Source organism: Sorex fumeus, unplaced genomic scaffold (assembly GCF_029834395.1).
Source record: "Sorex fumeus unplaced genomic scaffold, SorFum_2.1 ptg000125l, whole genome shotgun sequence".
NCBI classification, from domain to species: domain Eukaryota; kingdom Metazoa; phylum Chordata; class Mammalia; order Eulipotyphla; family Soricidae; genus Sorex; species Sorex fumeus.
The window spans coordinates 4,149,356-4,168,767 of NW_026606182.1; the positions used below are offsets into that span (position 1 = coordinate 4,149,356).

At 42.0% G+C, this 19,412-nt stretch overlaps 1 protein-coding gene across 1 annotated transcript in view; it reads right to left on the bottom strand.

Annotated features, from left to right (window-relative positions):
* Window positions 1-19,412, bottom strand: part of MRTFA (myocardin related transcription factor A) — a 128,867-nt gene that overhangs the window by 40,353 nt on the left and 69,102 nt on the right. The window lies entirely within an intron of this gene.

The window sequence follows — 19,412 nt, forward strand, 5'->3', positions numbered from 1 at the left end:
AGGATGTGGCTCAGTGGTAGAGCATCTGCCCTGCATGTGTGAGGTGCCGGGTTCGGTCTCATGCACTGTAAAAAACAAAGAGTTTAAGATTTGTGGGGCTAAGAAGAGAGTGCCAAGGGCTGAAAGCCATGTTTTGCATATTGGAGTCCCAGGTTTATCCCTGGCTCCCCAACTCCCCGTAGTGCTAGGAAATGAAGCAGGAGTAGCCCCCAGCACCATTAGGTGGGTCCCTTTAAAAATAACAACAGTGTATAATATTGTCTTCGGGCAGGGTGGGGTGAATTTTTCAAAAGTTTGCATATTAGAGAGTTAGAGAGTTACAGCAGGCAGGACGCTTGCCTTGCATGTGGCAGACTAGGATTGATCCCCAGCACCCCTTATGGTTGTCTGAATCCACCAAGAGTGGTCCCTGGGTGCAGAGCCAGAAGTAAGTTCTGAGAACCTCTGAGTTTGGCCCAACAACCCCCCTACCCCTTCTCCCCACCAAAAAAAAAATGTTGTATATTGCTCTAACATAGTGCCAGTTTAATAACTGCTATTCTGATGATCTGATGATTCAGAGCACATCCGGGCAAGGGGAGGATGAAGGGTGTTTCTCCTGTTTCTACTCGAGCAATACCACTTGATGAAACAGGCATTTATTTTTTAAGTGAAAAGTCAATTATCAGGGACTTTTACAACCATGTCCAAACAATCTCAAGGAGATTCAACTTATTTTTAATTGGGAAATTAAACATGTCACTCCCTGACTCCACCCACCCACCCACCCAACATACACTCATGACCTACTAGGGTTGGCTCTAGTGGCTCCAAACACCAGTGAGACAGAGAACTAAACTGTTTCTCAACACGCCACTTGGGCGAAGCTTCACCAGGGGTGGCTCTTGGCCCCCTGTGCACTGCTGGCGGTAGCTAGCCCTATAAAACACAAAAACCATGTCCCATTCTCATTCATGCTACCAATTACAGATGTACCAGGCAGACTTAATGACCAATAAACAGTAAGTAGCCTTCTGGGGCCAGAGAGAGGGCTCAAAAGACCAGAGAACATGTTTTGCACATGGAAGGCCCAGGTTCTATCTTCAGCACCTGAGCTCTGAGAGCACCCCCAGCAACATCCCAGTGGTGGCCCCCAAGTGAAACACTGACAAAAAGGAACCTTTCTTTTGGGAGCCACCTTGCCCTTGGGAATGTGGCACAGTGCAGAGTGCGTGCCTTGCATATGTGAGACCACCCCAGATTTGTTCTCTGGTGCCGCAAACTTGAAAAATAAAATAACAACATAACATCTTTTCATGCATACTGAACAACAATTCCATCTTTAATGGGAGGGAGGAGCTGTAGTCTGTGCCACACCCAGCAGTGCTCAAGGGCCACTTCTAGCAGTGCTCAGAGGACCATATGTGGTACTAGGGATCAAATCAAGCTCAGCCTTCATCCTCACCCTGTGACCTATGCCAATTTTTATTTCTTGAGTTAAAACATTTTTTTCCCCTGCACGATGGCCCGGAAGTTCATTGACACTGCAAGGCTGGAATAACAGCACATCCTTGAGCACCTATAGTGAGCTCTCTGGCCTGGCTGGGAATGTGCCCTGAACACTCAGGGACTGCCCCCTAACTCCCAAACACCCTCTGCATAGCTTGGAAAGCACCCCTTAAAAAAAAAAGTTCTCCTTTCCTTTCTTTTTTTGTTTTGTGGCCAGACCCGGCAATACCTGATCAAGGTTTACTCCTGGCTATGCACTCAGGAATTACTCCTGGTGGTTCTCAGGAGACCATATAGGGCTCGAACCTGGTTTTGCAGAATAAGGCAAATGCCCTACACACTGGGCTGTTGCTCTGGCCCCACCTTTTTCCTTTGTTGTTATGGAAGTGCTAAGGGCCAACACACTGGACTGCAGGCCAGAGATCACAGGGCCTGGGGTGATGCTGGGGTCTCCACCTTAAGAGTACAAAGCAAGCACTTTATACTGAGTATCATCCCTCAGCCCCAAATTAAAATTGTTTCACTTATTTATAAAATTTATTTATTTACATAGCACCAGAGACTGAGTCCAGGACCTCACAGGCAAGGAAAATTTTTGTTTTAAATTTGCTTGAAAAGCTGTGAGAGAATTTATTTTCTAACACTCTTTCACCAAAAAAAAAAAAAAAATCCCTTGTCACCTATCTCTTAAGTTATGTCAAAGGCAGGAAAGTGGCTCAAAAACCCAGTAAGAAGAGAAAATGTCTTCTATCTAGGTTTATTTCTGTGGCTAGTGCGATAGTACAATGGGTAGGGTGCTTGCCTAGCATGTGGCCATCCCTGGTTTAATCCCTGGCACCCCATATGGTCCCACAAACACACCAGAAGTAATCCCACAAATTACTCCTGGCGATGCTCGGGGGACCATATGAGATGCTGGGGATTGAACCTGGGTCGGCCATGTGTAGGGCAAATGGCTTACCCGCTGTACTATTGCTCCAGCCCCACCAGGAATAAGTTCAGAGCACCACTGGGGATGGTCCAAAAAGCAAACAAAAATAAAAAATTTCTGTGCGATTTGTATATGATCTGAATGCATGTGCTATCATGCAATTTCTTCTAAGTACTCATAGATACAGCAAACAAATTTAGACAGTACATTCTTACTATAAATTCTGTTCCTTCCATAAATTCCCAAAATTCTGATCTAAAAATTCACACATTCCCTCCCATCCCATTAATCTTTTGATGCCAGTTTCAGAATAATCAACTATAGGAGCTGAAATGTAGCTCAGTGATAGAAAACATGCTTTGTATGTGCGAGATTCTAGACGGGAGCCCTAGAACAAGAAGAAATAAAAGCCAATAAAATTCTATTTAGCAATTCAATTTAACTCATTTCAGACTGGAGAATGTATGTTACAAGGAGATGAGAAAAAGAACAGCTGACTAAGCATGTACTGATAGAAGATTCTTCTTCGCTGGACTGAATTATATCTATTTTAGGTGTATATTATACTTAATTGCATATGCCTGAAAAAATATTCAGTGATACCCAAATTTAAAAACCTCTTTTCTTGTGGCCAGAGTCATACAGGGGGTAGGACACTTGCCTTGCCTGAAGCCTACTTGGGTTCATTCTATCCTAGGCATCCCATATGGTCCCCAGAGCCCTGCCAGGAATGATGCCTGGGCGCACAGCCAGAAGTAAGACCAAAAACAAACAAACCAACCCTCACAATACCTTATCTCTCAGAAGTAAAGACTATTCTCTAATTTCCCATTCATTTCACTCTTAAAGCATACCATTAAAAGTAGGTGAAGGGTACTGATCTCAATAAAAATAAATCAGCAAAAGGACATCTCCAGGGAGATTTCTTGTGTTCTGCTGCCTGGTGATTCTTGTGATTTTAATAGCATTGCCCCAACATAGGGATTCGGGGTCAGGATAGGGAGACATTTTTCTCCATTTGTTCTCTCTTCACCTAACAAATGTTTACTAAACAACTAACATTCATTACATGTTGTGATAGGAAGTGAATATACCTATAGTCTGGGCTCTGCTGGTATAAAGTTTTCAGTCCAGAGGGAAACACATCAAATCATGTATAAATTATTAGTGACCTATGTTTTACAAGAATAAGGGAAATCAGAATGACAATATTATGGCGTCTTCAGTATCTCTTCCTTTAATGTTTGGTGACACTAACTCTTTATACTTCCTCTCTCTTGTTATTTAGTCAACAGATTTTGAAACTCTGAAAAACAGAGACAGGAAATATTAAAATAAATAAAGATTCATGGGTTGGAGCAATACTACAGTAGGGCGGGTGTTTGCCTTGCACAGGGTCGACCCAGGTTCAATCGCCAGCATCCCAGATGGTCCCCCAAGTCTTGCCAAGGAGTGATCCCTGTGCACAGAACCAGGAGTAAGTCCTGAGCATCACTGTCCACTCCCCCCCCCCCCCCCGCCACCAAAACAAAAGATCCAGAGTGTCATTTATTCATTTTAAGCTTATTTGCTGTTCCTTTAAGGTTGAAGTTCTAATTGGTCAGTGTATCTGTATTCACCTCATATTCCTACCTTACTCATTCTTCCTTTGTTCCTTACCAAATCTTTTCTTAGACAATCACTTAAGGAACATGAGGGTCCAGTACTGGGATCCTGGCCCGGGAGTAGAGCACTTAGTTGTGTAAGGCCCTGCGTGACCAGCACTGTTGAAAAGTAACGCCAGAAATGAGTATCTCCCACACAGTGCTTGCTGCTAGTTAGCCAGACAAATTGAGCCCCTATTTCAATGGTGTTTACATGTCCATGTAAAGGGAAATACAATCATCAAATAAGCATTGACAAAAGCGAGAACTATTCTTAAAGAAAGCAGACACCACATCTCAACTAAGTGGCCTGACTGTTCCCATGGTTCACTCAATGGATGCATTCAAACATTTTTATCTTCGAATTCTCCAGGAGAGGGGTACTAGAAGCATAGGTAGTGAGAACAAACTATGGTCTGAAGTTCGTGGGAATTTGTTCCCCCCCTGAGGTTTTTGGGCCACCCTGAGTGGTGCCTGGTGGCTCCTTCTGGCAGTGCTCAGGGGATCAACCTCCTGGAATTCTTGGTCAGAGGGGTAGTGGTAGTTTGGGGCCACATCCAGCAATGCTCAGGGCTTCCTGGCAGGGCTCAGGGGATAATATGTGCAACTGGGGATAAATCACAGAATTTCTTTGGGGGACGGGGGGACGGGAGTAGAGCCCTCGCTCATAGTGCTCAGAGCTAACTCCTGGCTCTGTGCTCAGGATCAATCCTGGTGGAGCTCAGGGGATCACATGGAGTTCCAGGAATTGAATCCTGGTCAGCCATGTGAAGACAAGAGCCATACCTGCTGTACTATCTCTCCAGACCTGAACTTTTTTTTTTTGTGAAGCAAGATAGTAAGTAAGTAAAGTAAGTAAAGGCCCTCCCGTTGATCGTCGATTTGCTCGAGCGGGCCCAGTAACGTCTCCATTGGAGACTTTGTTGTTACTGTGTCTGGCATATCGAATACTCTCGGTAGCTTGCCGGGCTCTCCGAGAGGGGCGGAGGAATCGAACTCGGGTCGGCCATGTTGGCCGCTTGTAAGGCGAACGCCCTACCCGCTGTGCTATCGCTCCAGCCCAAGCAAGATAGTCTTTATTAAAATTTATTTATGAAGATGTGAGGATAGAGAAAGAGGGGAAATGTTCAAGAAGACAGGCAGCAAAGAAACAGAGACATGCAAACGAGACATAAGTTCAAGGGAGAACATGGGCTTGAAGAGCGAGCCAAGCCCTGAAATTCTTACATCTAATGGGAAAGGGAGACGCAAATTCCAAAATCATGAAGCTATATAAGAGCTTTATATCTATATATTATACGTATAAAATTCTGTACATAATTTTTACTTTGAAAGTGACAGGAGGGGGCCAAGAGATAGCTCAAAGGGCTGGAGTGCTTGCTTTCCCTGTGCAAGGTCCCAGGTTTGATACGTAGCACAAGGTCCCTACGGCACGCAGGGTTGGCCTAAGCATGGAACTATCAACAGTGCATAGATTTAGTATCCCTGGAGTGTCCACTGTGGCCCTGAGCACTGCTTGGGGGGCCTCCCACCAAAAAGGAAAACGCAACTTTACACAGCACACGTGCCCTACTATTAAGGGTCTTTGTTACCCACGATGCAACAAATTCAAGTTATCTTAGATCACACATGTACATAATTGATTTCAGTGTTGACTTTTTAAAATAAAAGTTCAAATAGTTATAAATATGTGTGTATTTTTAGGGGGACGCACGAATATGCTACAGGTCACGTTACTTATCACTGAAAATCACAGATACAGAAGCAAAACCTTTTCTATGTAGAGGAGCACATAAGCCAGGTCTTATAAACATGGAATCCCCAGGGCACAGGGTGTGGCTCAAATGGGAGAGCTAATACCTTCCATGTGCAGGTACTAGGTTCAGCTCAATTCCTGGCACAGAGCTTGATTCAGCTTCTGGTACTTTATGTTCATCCCTCTCCAGCACTGCTGAATGTAGCCCTAGTGGGCACCCATGTACCACTGGGAGTGGTCCGAAAGCAGAAATTAAATTTAACAAAAAATGGATAGTATCCCATATAGTTTGCACTGAAATTTGCATTCCCTGATAATTTGCTATACGCAATACTCCTCTGAGCCCCTACTTATAATTTTCCACAAGTCTGGCTTTCTTTCCTACATCATCATCCTCATCATCATCATCATTATTTAATAATGGTTTTGTTGTCACACTAGCTTTATGCTTAGGGGCCACGCCTGGCAATGCTGGGGGGACTGAGACTGAATCACTGATTTGGCCACAGACACATGCTAAGCAAACACCTTAACCTTTGCATTATTTCTCTGCCCCCCAAAGTCTTTCTTGAACTCTTTCCAGAAAGTGGAAAAAAAAAGAGGTGTCTGTGTTCCCTCATTCCTTTCCTTCACCTCTCTTGCTTTCAGTTTCTTAATCCTTGTCTTATAACATTCCTGGAACTATTTTTTTCTTTTCCTGTTTCTTATTCATAGTTTGCCCAGACTTTCTAAATTCTAAATTTCTCTAGTACTTGTGATTGATTTTCCTTCTTCAATTTGGCAAACTAGGCTGAATGGGTAAGCACAGTGTACACCGCATCAAAAATGTATTTCTGGCTCATGCTTTTATTATAAACAACATATTTCAGAGGCTCAATGCATTCTATAATTAGTCCTCCCCTTAACCACAAAGGGTTCACTGTCAACTATGATTTCTGGGGATAGGGGCAGACAATGTACTTTAGGGTAAGTAAAGTAAGTAAAGTAAAGGCCCTCCCGTAGATCATCGATTTGCTCGAGCGGGCCCAGTAACGTCTCCATTGGAGACTTTGTTGTTACTGTGTCTGGCATATCGAATACTCTCGGTAGCTTGCCGGGCTCTCTGAGAGGGGCGGAGGAATCGAACTCGGGTCGGCCATGTTGGCTGCGTGCAAGGCAAACGCCCTACCTGCTGTGCTATCGGCAATTGGGTAAAAAATATATGGAAATTCCCTCCTACCCATCTGACATACCTCTAAGTCTAAACTTATTCCCAAATTTAAAGATTTGTGAATTTTGCTCCCTTCAGTAGAACTTATAAATTAATAAAATATATAAAGGGACAACCCATATTCTCCCTTGAACATGTATCTTGTGTGCTGGTCTCTATGATTCTTTGCTTGCTTGCTTATTTTCACTCTTTAGATGCCTATGTTCTCTCTCACAAATGTACTTCTCCCTTTCTCTTCCCTCACATCCTTCTAAATAAGTTTCAATAAAAATTATCTTGCTTCACACACACACCAAAAAGAAAAAAAAACTCACCCATAAAAAGGGTCAAGATTTTTTAAATGCCATCTCTCAAACAAAATATTAATTCCTATCATAACAAATGAATCTAATAAATTAAAATAATAAAATGACTTGAGCCATAAGCAAAGTACTACAAGTGGTAAAAACTTAAATTTGGGTGGGTTTTTTTTTCTTTCAGGAGTTACCTCTAGCGGTGCTTGGGGGACTATATGGGATGCTGGGATGTGCAAGGCAAACACCTTCCCTGCTATACTATCACTCCAGCCCCTCAAGACTTGAATTTGGACCCCTCTGCGTTTTAAGATATCAATTTATTCTACTTAATGATATTTCATTATATTGTGGTCACAAAAATGGTATGTTTGTTGAAAATATTATTTTCTAGTACATTCAGTAAAAATATATACAATTAGATGGGGAGTGGGAGGGATACTGGGATCCGTGGTGGTGGGAAATGGGCACCGGTGGAGGGTTGGGCATTTGATCATTGTATAATTGAAACCCAAGCACAAAAATGTGTAAGTCTGCAACTGTACCTCATGATGTCTCACTATTAACATTTTTTTTAATAAAAAAGAATAGTAGCACTGTCCTCCCGTTGTCTATCGATTTGTTCTAGTGGGCACGAGTAACGTCTCCATTGTGAGGCTTGTAACTGTTTTTGGCATATTGAATATTCCATGGGGAGCTTGCCAGGCTTTGCCATATGGGCGAGATACTCTCGGTAGCTCGCTGGGCTTTCCAAGGGGCGGAAGAATCGAACCCGGGATGGCCGCGTGCAAGGCAACCTCCCTACCAACTGAGCTATAGCTCCAGCCCAGAAAGAAAATATAGAATTCATTTTTAAAAATAATACAGTCCTTGGGCCGGAGTGATAGCACAGTGGGAAGGGCGTTTGCCTTATATGAGGATGACCCAGGTTCCTGGCACCCCATATGGTCCCCCAATTCTTCCCTCCCTTCCTACCCTCCAGGAGTGACCACTGAGCGTAGAGGCAGGAGTAAGCCCAGAGCACTACTAGGTGTGGTTTAAAACAAACAAAAATATCAGAAGCCCAGGATGACTCAACAATAGAACACCTGCCTTGCAAAATGAGGCAGGTGAGGTCCCAAGTTTGATTCCCCTCACTGCTCTGCATGCCTAAGTGCAATCCAAGCAGCTCTTCTATTTGGGATACCTGGTGCCAAACAACGCATTGATCTCCAGCAACATTGCAACTAGGCACGTCTAGGCACCAGACTAAACTCTGATCCTCAAAGGAACACTGGAACTAAGTGTGTGAGCACCACAACCAAGTGTAGGAACACCAGGCGAGCAACCAGAACATACACAGGCATGTGAGTAAAATCACACATGCCAAAATCCATCTGGAATGAGATTTCAAATTAAGTTCTATTAGAATTCCCGATCATCACTTAAGCCTTTCCACAACTCCATAAATATCTCTTCCATTTCTATAGCTCTCAAACAACCTGCTTTATAAATCCAAATTTAAAAAAAAAGAAATATCTTCTATTTAATTTAATCATGACCAGGAATACAAAGATGAGGAATCTTCCAGGGTTGATAAAACATGGTCTTCTTAAATGCCTAATCTGGCAACTTACAAGGTCTAGCTGATAAAAACCTAGTTCTGAGCTAATAAAATACGGACAATGAAAGATCTCTGTACTGTGTAATAATCTCACAGAATGGTGAAATCACACTTACATCACTTTATTAGATTCCACAGAGTGAAAGATACCTCTATTAAAACTATTTTACATGTGATGTTAAGCGAAATGACTCAGAAAGAAAGGGATAGACATAGAAAGATTGCATTCATCTGGGGAACATAAAGTAACAAAATAGGAAATTAACACCCAAGAATGGCAGAGATTAGTACCAGGAATTTTACTTAATGACCTGGAGGCCAACCACACATGTTAGGGGAAAAGGGAGCGCAGAAAGAGAAGGGAACACCAAATAAAGGGTGTTGGGAGGATCCTCCCAGGATGGGAGAAACATGCTGAGAGTAGACTTTCGACCAAACATGATTGCCACTCAATGCCTCTTTTGCAAACCACAGCACCCAAAAGGAGAGAGAGGGAAATGCCCTGCCACAGAGGCAGGTTGGGATGGGGGCTGGGGGGTGGGAGGGATACTGGGATCCGTGGTGGTGGGAAATGGGCACTGGTGGAGGGATGGGTGTTTGATCATTGTATAATTGGAACCCAAGCACAAAAATGTATAAGTCTGCAACTGTACCTCATGATGTCTCACTATTAAAAAATAATAATAATAAAAAAATTTAAAAAACCTATTTTACATGTGAGAAAACTGAATATTAGAGATAAAGCAATTTCCCAAAATTATAAATGATAGAGCAGAAACTGGGATCCAGCTGTCTGAATTTGCAGCCAGAGCACTTAGCAATCATTACACATCCATTTCTCTTTTTTCACAAAATGTATCAGTGCCCCATGCTTTACAATGACACTATACTAGTAAGGCATGAGTGTGTGTGTCTGAGTGTGTGATGTGGCTGGGGGAAAATGATCTATAAACTTACTAACCAGGGGGGAAATCCAGGTGATTTCAATGAACATTATATGACATTTCAGAAGTCTAGAATCTCTACAGGCTCCTCACATTCAACTTCCCGGGGAAATAGTAAAACAGGATAACAACAGTGGTCTCACACAAAAGGTATTTAAAGGGGGTTCTCCTAGAGACAGAACTGTTAGGGAGAAAATAAGCAAACTTCACAGCTTAACTTCCCACTTGGCTTCCCCCTCCTCCAGCACATTCCACAGTGCTCAGGGAACCATACGGTTCTGGGGATCAAACCTGGTGGGCCGCATGCAAGGCAAGCACTCTATCTGCTGTACTATCACTCTGCAACTCCCCCCACCCCTCCCACTCTCCCCCCTCACGCCCCCCTCCCCCAACACACACACAGCTTTTAAAAAAGAAACATTTACAGTGAAAAGGCAAAGGTACACACTTCTGGTTCCACTTCCTTCCTGGAATCTTCCAGGCAGTCCTCCCTGGTAGGGGCAAGATTCTAGTTCAATTAATTCATTTACTGAACCTACAATATTCATTCATCATGCCCCTATAATATGCTAGGTACTGTGCTACGTAGTATAGCAATAAAATGGGAAAGATGAGATCCTACTCTCTCAGAGCACATATTCTAGAGTGAGAAACATAATAAAACAGACGCACAAATCCAGGTGGCACATTACAGACAAATAAGAAAACAGACTGGGAGGTGGTAACTTTGGAGTGTAAGAATAGGTCCTCCTGAGGAGAGAGGTGACTCCTAGGCAACAACATAAATAACAGGATAAATTATTAAAAAATCCTGCAGAGTATAGAAATAGAAGATGCAAAGGTGAAGGAAGGGTTATCTGGCGAAGGAAACAGATATAAGAAATATAGTCCCTCATACACTGAACATTATGCAGTCACTGGGCTAGATGCTAGATGTGCTACTAATGAGATGAATAGACACTTGAGATATGTTTTTTAAACTCTATTTTTTTAAAAGAAACAAAAACCAACAATTGAACCTCAAAGAGGTTAAATGACCGCAGAGATAATAAAAACTACTGATGTAGAATGAAAATTCAAAAATGGATTGGCTTGGGCTGGAGTGATAATATAGTGGGTAAGGCACTTGCCTTACACATGGCCCACCTAGGTTTGATTCCCGGCACTCCAAATGGTCACCTGGGCATCACCAGGAGTGATCTCTGAGCACAGAACCCAGAGTAAGCCCTGAGCACCACCAAAAACAAATCAAACAAAAATAGGTTAATAAAAAAGTTTGTGATTTTTGTCCTATGTCACATGAAATGTCAAAGTACCAGCAAAAGACAAAAAACAAAAACACACAGAATGGTGTAAGAATAATTAAACATACATGAACAAATCAAACTCTTTCCGACCTACCCCTTTAAAAATCATGTGAAGAGGGGCCAGATAGTGCATGCCTGCCTTTCATGCAGCTAAGACCAGCTCAACTCCCACCACCACACACGGTTCCATCGCCAAGCTCTGCCATGAGTGACGCCCAGGCACAGAGCTAGGAGGAGCTCCTGAGCACTGCTACTCCCGAAAGAAAACAACCAAGCTGATCATTTCATTTCAAGTCTTAAACCGCCAGCTACTTCAATGCCATTGGTCTCTTTCCTGAAAATCTCAACAGAGCAATGCTCGAACAATTCCCTCTACATTCAGCTGTGAACATAACCTGCACTTGCACCAGAAGTCTGAGTGCAGCGGAGTTAAGATAAATTGGGAATGTGCTTCCTTTAGACTGGCAGGACCATCTGAACAATTCCTTCTACAGTGAAAGGCGGCAGGAACAGCACTTTCCCTGCAGAATTAGTTCTGCACGTTCACTCAGAAGAAAATGTGGGCGCCTGACTCTCACTGACACCCTGCTGGCATTACAAGTGGTGACATTTTGTACCCAACTTTTTTGAGGGCAGGTGACAGGTGAGCAGATTCAAAACTTGGAACAGGGCAGTTAATCCACAGCAGTGATTCTATCAGACTGCTTATTCCGCCCATATTTTTATAACACGTAAGTTTTTGTTCTCTATTAAAATACTTCAAATACTCCTCTCAAAGGTCTTTCCTATTTTGGGTTCTGATAATTCTAAAATTTACTTTGTGTTAATAGTAATATATGAACACTAACATTCTGACAGGAAAAAAATTAATTCTAAAGTACATTTTTTTAATGGAATCAATCTTTATTGAGAACCATCTGTCACTATCACTGTCCTCCTGTTGTTCATCGATTTGCTCGAGCGGGCCCAGTAATATTGTGAGACTTGTTACTATGTTCGGCATATCAAATACGTCACGGGGAGTTGCCAGGCTTTGCCGTGCAGGCATGATACTCTCGGTAGCTTGCTTGGCTCTTCAAGAGGGATGGAGGAATCGAACTCAGGTCGGCCAGGTCAGCTGTGTGCAAGGCAAACACCCTAACCACTGTGCTATTATCGCTCCAGCCCCAAAGTAAATTTTTTAATGAAAAGACAAGTAGTTCCTGAGCACTACCACTTGTGAAAAACTAACAAACAAAACCCTTTCATTATTCATTAAAATTCTAGATGATGAAACTGCGATCTAAGTGGGCAGGGTGCTTGCCTGGGTTCAATCCCCGGCACCCCATATAGTTCCCTGAACCCGGCCAGGAATAATTCCTGAGAGCAAAGCCAGGAAAAGTCCTGAGTACCAATGGATGTGACACAAAACCAAAATTTTTTAAAGAATAAAATCCTAGATGATATAATTTTTTTCTATTTGTCTCTCCCCGAATTAAAGGAATACTTATATCACAAAATATTTAATCAATTTAATAGTTTATATTAAATTTTAAATAATTTATATTAAATTTATATTAAATTACAGCAAAAATTTTTCTGTAAAAAAATAAAATCCAAGGGCTTGAGAGATAGTACAGGGGGCAAAGGGTTTGCCTTGCGCATTACTGAGTAAAGCTTATTTATTTTTTTAATTGAATCATAGTGAGATAGTTACAAAGTTGTTCATGATTGTGTTTCAGTCACATAATGTTCCAAAACCTGTCCCTTCACCAGGTATACATTTCCCAACACCAGTGTCCCCAATTTCCCTCCCTCCTGCCCCCCCAACCTCCACCTGCCTCTATGGCAGGTACTTTTCTTCTCTAAGACTGAGCCCAGTTTGAACCCCAGCACTGTATATAGTGCTGCAAGCACCGTCAGGAATGAGCAACAAGCCAGGACCAAGCTTGGAATACAAGGAAGAAAGGAAGGGAGGGAAGAAGGGAGGGATCCGTAAAATAAAAGTTCATATAGTATATGGAGCGATAGCACAGCGGGTAGGGCGTTCGCCTTACACGCGGCCAACATGGCCGACCCGAGTTCGATTCCTCCGCCCCTCTCGGAGAGCCCGGCAAGCTACCGAGAGTATTCGATATGCCAGACACAGTAACAACAAAGTCTCCAATGGAGACGTTACTGGGCCCGCTCGAGCAAATCGACGATCAACGGGAGGGCCTTTACCTTTACCTTTATAGTATATAAGGTGAGAAAGCAATGTCTATCAGGTAAAACTGATAGAAAGCTGAACATACTCAAGGGAAAAAAAAATACAAAGGTAAGCCAGTCTATATTCTAATTCAGTAACCATTATAATTCATTAAACTATTACAGAAATTTACCCACTCCCCAACTTCTAAGGTTAGCAAAGACATCTTGAAAGCAAATTTATGTGTGACTGTAAAGGACTTCACATTAGGAGAACTCAACTTTGCATTTCCTCAAGTTTGTGTGGTTGAATATGCAAGTGGAACATTAAGGCAGGTTGACACAAAATTTTCTAAACAAACCTTCATAAAGTTAAAGCAGAACTGAAATCAGTGTCTTTTCTGGCCATTTCAGGGATGATTTCCATATATTTTCCTATAACAGAATCTTTTTTTTTTTTTAAATTCGAGATGTTTGGCTCCTTCAACACACCATGGCTGTAAAGGACATTCCAGTTCCAAAATAAAGTAGAATGCAAAGTGATAAACTACCCAGTTAACACCACATACCACAATTTTCTCTCCTAATTCTGAGTGATAGAATGGACACACCTATCAACCGATGCTTATTTTTAAATTTCCCAAGTACTAGCTTGTGGTTTCCCTGCTCCGGCATTTTCAAGGCATACCCGTATTTGCATCCCTAAGAAGTGTCACCCTGTTGTTTCAGAAAAATCCATTAGATGGTCTGGGACACTGTGTGACACAGAAACAAGACCCCTCTGACCCTTTCTGACTGGGATGTTCCACCTCTCCTGGGCACGAAAACAGTCAGAACTACAGCAACAGCTGGGGGGTCATTTTACCCACAGAAATAGCTTAGGGTATTCCTACTGGAGTGTGGGAGTTGGGAGAAACAAAAGTTATGTATCAGATTTTAAAACTCAAAGAGCAGGGCTGGAGAGAGAGTTCAGCAAGTAGGGTGCTTGCCATGCGCAAGGCTAACCCAGGCACAATCCCCAGCACCCTGAGCCTTCCACCCTCACCCCAGGAGTGATCCCTCAGGACAGTCAGGGGTAAGCCCTGAGCACCTCATGGTGCAGCCTAAAAACAAAAACAAAGAAGAAAAAAAAAGTGCAATAGGAAGTGGGGGGGAGGGGGCAAGGTGAGGCCTAAGTCACACCTAAATTTCCTTCTACACAGTCAAGAAAAAGCACTGAAGGGGAAACCTCACTCCCAGGGGTTTAGGCAAACTAAAAATGTGGGTCTGAAGGGAGCTGGGGCATCGCCACGGCTAACCAACCCCATGCTAGAGACAATAGAGAGGAATAACAGAGCTCACGAATCAAGTTCCGAGACTGTACTAGGACGAAGTAGGGGCCACGGGTGTGAGAATATTAGAGAACCCCTAAGAGAACTCAGAGACTAACCCAAGGCATCCTGTCAAGTGGAAGAACCAAATGCTGGATGAAATGCAGACTCTCAGGGGTGCGCATGCCAAAGCACAGCCACACCTCCAAACGTTAGCTGCGTAAGCTCCTAGGCCTCCAAAGGTCCGTACAGGAATGTGCCATCTGCTTGGCTCACTGCCCAAGAGTTTGTTCAGCATATATCTGAATAGCCAAGAGCTTTATTCAGATCACCTCATGACAGTGGGCTTGCATGTCCTGGCGTGTGTCTTAAAGCCTGGTCAGTCCCCAGGTCCTGGGGCACTCTCTATTCCCACACTTGCTAGCTGTCCTTTTCTTTTACCAAAGCCTCTTCCACCAAGGCATTTCTTTGTGAAAAGAAAAACAGGACTGCAGTTTCAGACTATCCCCCACCTGCAAGACTGAAGAGGAAATGATTCGATTGCAGATATTATGACTGCAACGCTCTTTGGCAAGAGAGTTTGGTAACTAAGATTGCAAGAACTTTAGTTGAACATTTTATTTGACACATCTAATGACAGTACAGGAGGCTCTAAACTGATTGTTGTTCTCAACGAAAACCAATCAGTATCCTGCTATACTCTTCTAGGGTTGCTTTTCTTCCAACTCACAAGTTTCTGCATATTTCTAACCTCCCCACCCCCATTTTTGGCTAAATAACTTTAAATTTATTTTCTATAGAACAGTGGGTAGGACACTTGTCTGCCATGTGGCTGACAGGATTCAATCTCTAGAACCCCATCACACCATCCCTCACCCTGCCAAGGCACACCAGGAGAGATCCCTGAGCATAGAGCCAGAAGTGAGCCCTGAGCACTGCCAGGTGTGGCCCCCAAATAAAAACAATGATTTTTCTATAATGAGTCAGAAACCTTACAGTCATTGGCTCATCATATTTTAAATTTGCATTAAAAAGGGTAGAGGACAAGAGTTAAAACTAATTTCATATAAACACACATCTCACATACAGTTCATTTAAGATTACATAACATCAAAAGACCCAGATGCATGAATGTTTAACTGCTGTGACTAAAATTATTCTTCAGTAGGTGCGACTTAAATGGGAATAACTATCAAAATATTACTCATCATCCTGTAACACAGTAATCTTTACTTGTAAAGTAAAAGATTAAATCATAAACATTTACAGCCAAACACTATGCCTTGGTACTAGGTTCAAGGTAGGAACCTCCACCAAAGAGGAAGAGAACACTGTATGGTTGGTTGGTTGGTTTTTGGCTTTTGGGTCACACCCAGCATAACCAGGGATTACCCCTGGCTCTGCATTCAGGATACTCCTGGCAGGTACTCGGGGGGGACTATATGGGATACCAGGGAACAAACCTGGGTGAGCCGCGTGCAAGACAAATGTCCTATCTGCTGTACTATAAATCCAGGCCCAACTCTGTATGTTTATTTAATAATTATGTAATTATTTATCTGATATTATTTACTCATTTAAGTTAGGCCAGCAGAATGAAAAGGCTCCTGCCCTCAATGAATTAATTTGATACCTAATGCTCTGACCACTGTTTCTCAGATGTTTATTCCCAATAAAAATATCACCAATCTTCTGGTCTAATATCATCAGAATCCGATTCAAGAAATGACAAGAAAAGGTTATTAATACTACTGACAAAAGATGTGAGTTCCTTCAGAAGGCTAGAATTATTAGTATGAGACTGAATAAAATTGCATTAAGGATAGTGGCTCAAAATACATCAGTTACATTTGGGATAAATCCCATGATTTGCTTATGAGCAAGATACTGCCCTCTAGTGCCATGAAGCTTAACAGCCTTAGTAGGCTGAGCTAACTGCATATTAACCACCATCCTACACACTTTGATAACTTTTTGTATCAGTTTTATGGGTCACACTTGATGCTGAGTGGTTGGGTGGGAACCATGAAGTGATGGAGGTTGAAAAAGCAAACCATGCACTCCATCACTCCATCCTGTTGTATTTTCAGCCTACTAATTGTTTTGAAGGAGGAAAAAAAAGAAAAAGAAAAAGACTATCATACATATACAACCACTAAAAACTACTTTTTAATGTGTGCCATCTTTTTTTGTTTTGTTTTGGGGCTACATCAGGTGGTGTTCAGGGATTACTCCTGGTGGGGCTCGGGGGACCATATGGGGCTCCAGGGATAGAATCTGAGTCAGCCACATGCAAGGCAAGAACCGGACCTGCTGTACTTACTGCTTTGGCCCTATAATGTGTGCTGCCTTTTTAAAATCATTTTTTAAACAGGAGAAAAAGAGCTAAGAAAGCTATTAAAAAATAAAAATATTGCAATTAGGATTCATCTATAATAACAAAACATGAAACCGAGATGAGTCATTTCCATTTGGTTTCTTTGGATATTTCAAGGAAGTAGCTCTAGCCTTCAAACACCTACTTCAGTCCAAAAGAACGAACATCAAACATTTTTAACACTTTCATATCTAATATACCACCTAGTTTTGATGTAGCTTACAAAATGGCAGGGTTTGGGGGGAGGGGGGAGCACTGGGCGGCCATACTTAGTGCTGCTCTTGGAGGTACCCAGGAACCCTGAGGGCCCAGGATGAAACCAGATTAGCTGTATGCAAGGTAAACTCCTTAACCCCTGTATTATATCTCTGGTGTAATAGTCATTAAAAACCAAAAAATATGTGTAATTGTAGAAAACATGTGGTTCCTCTTAAGGTTTAGTAAACATACATAATTCTAAACGCACAGTTCTAAGCATGGGTATAAAACCAGAAAAATTAAAGGTGTTACAGGTAGTTATCAAGTCATTCTTCTTAGGGTAAACCCTATTTCCTCTGGGTTTCTACATCTGAAAATATTTCTAATGATCAGATTCGGAATCTGAAACTCTACAATTCTCTGAATTAGAACAAAATCAATAGTTGCAGCCTAAAGCTTTAAATCCTAAGATATCTTCTGTCTCAATGTTGTGTTTCTTTCCAATTCCTTCCCCGCACTTTTTAATATTGCTTCTTTTCCATTAGTCCAGAACACTTCCAGATACTGAAAAAGAAAAATCAGCTGCCTCTCAATCAGTTTTTAAATTCTTCTCTTTGTAAACTGGGCACTGGTAATCACTCATCTCCATTCATAACCAGCTGAAATTCATAATGAATTTCATATACTTGAACCATTTCATCAGACAATTGTTAGTACAGTCCCAAAGGCATTTAAAGGAAACATAAAAGCTTTTAGAAAAGTAAGGCTGGAACAACAGTACAGCAGGTGGGGGACTTGCCTTGCATGCGGTCACCCGGACTCAATCCCCAGTACCCCAGATGGTCCTGAACCCCATCAGGAGTGATCCCTGAATACAGAGCCAAAACTAAATCCTGAACACTGCCAGGTGTGCCCCCCCCCCCAAAAAAGGCAACATTTATGTAGACAAATGTTAGAGCTTATATATAAATCCTGATAATGGATAATAGAGGGTTTAGTGGAGGGTTTTCAAGCTAGGGGAAGAAAAGTGTTGATTCTTTTCCAGTCACCTCAGACAAAATTTGGAGTCCATTCCCATTTTTTGATAACCAAGAACTCTTCAGAAAAAAATTTTTTCAATTTTAACTGAACTTTTCTGTAGCACTCAATTATGTCCATTCTACTTCCAATGTCTTTTCTTCATTTACAGAATGCAAAAGATGGATGTTCAAAACAAAAACCTCTTTTTTCTGCTTTCATATATCTAGATGTAATATAATGCAATTATAGATTTTTAAAAAGGTAAGGTAAATATAAATTGTCTAACTAAAACTAACCAGCAATATAAGTAAAAAGTCTCCCAAGTTTATTTTATTTGTAATTATGATAGCTTACTGTTAAGAGATATTAAGAGATTATCTACTTTCAGTATTAACAGAAGAAAATTAGAGTCATTATTAATAGCTCTTAATTGTGGCCAGAGTATTTTTTGATGAAATCCTGCATTTAACCTTCATAATAGGGAAGAATTTCACCTCAACAAAGAAGAGATTTTCCTTCCCTTCTCCTTCCTGGGTTTGACTCTATGCAAGTCCTTTCCCTGAGTGGAAGGAAAGGAGTAAGAAAGTAAAACATTCTAAACTATATTCCATAAGGTCAGAAAATATACCCGAATATTTAGCTCAATTTTCCATCTATGCTTTAAGAAAAGCCTGAGAGACTCAACCACCCAAAGTCAAAGCTTGGATGGCTACAGAGAAACAGGAAGGGAATAAAAGCAGTAAACTTAGGAGGAAACAAAAGCATGCAAATCCCAGAAGGAGAAATATGCTAACCTTCCCGCAAACTGTGATAAGGGGCCACGCAAAATGCTGAGCAGCTGTCCTTCCCAGGCCTCAAGACAATCCAAGAGAGTGGCAGAATCCTACAGGTGGGCTGATGAATCCTGGTCTTCTCTAGCATGCTGGGGGAGAGAGGAGGCCCCAAAGACCAGTGGTGCAAGAAACCAGTCTTCCTTCCCTCACTCCTACAGGAGGCCATTTTATTATTTGCTGAAGATCTGATGAGCATTGCTTTTTAAGTTAAAGTTACTTCATTTCTTCATGCAAAGGGTTGCAAGAACAACTTGATCCCAAGCTTACTCGGGGAGCGGAGCATTAAAGCAGTGACAGCAGAAGGTCAGAATCAGTAAGACTCCTGGAAAACAT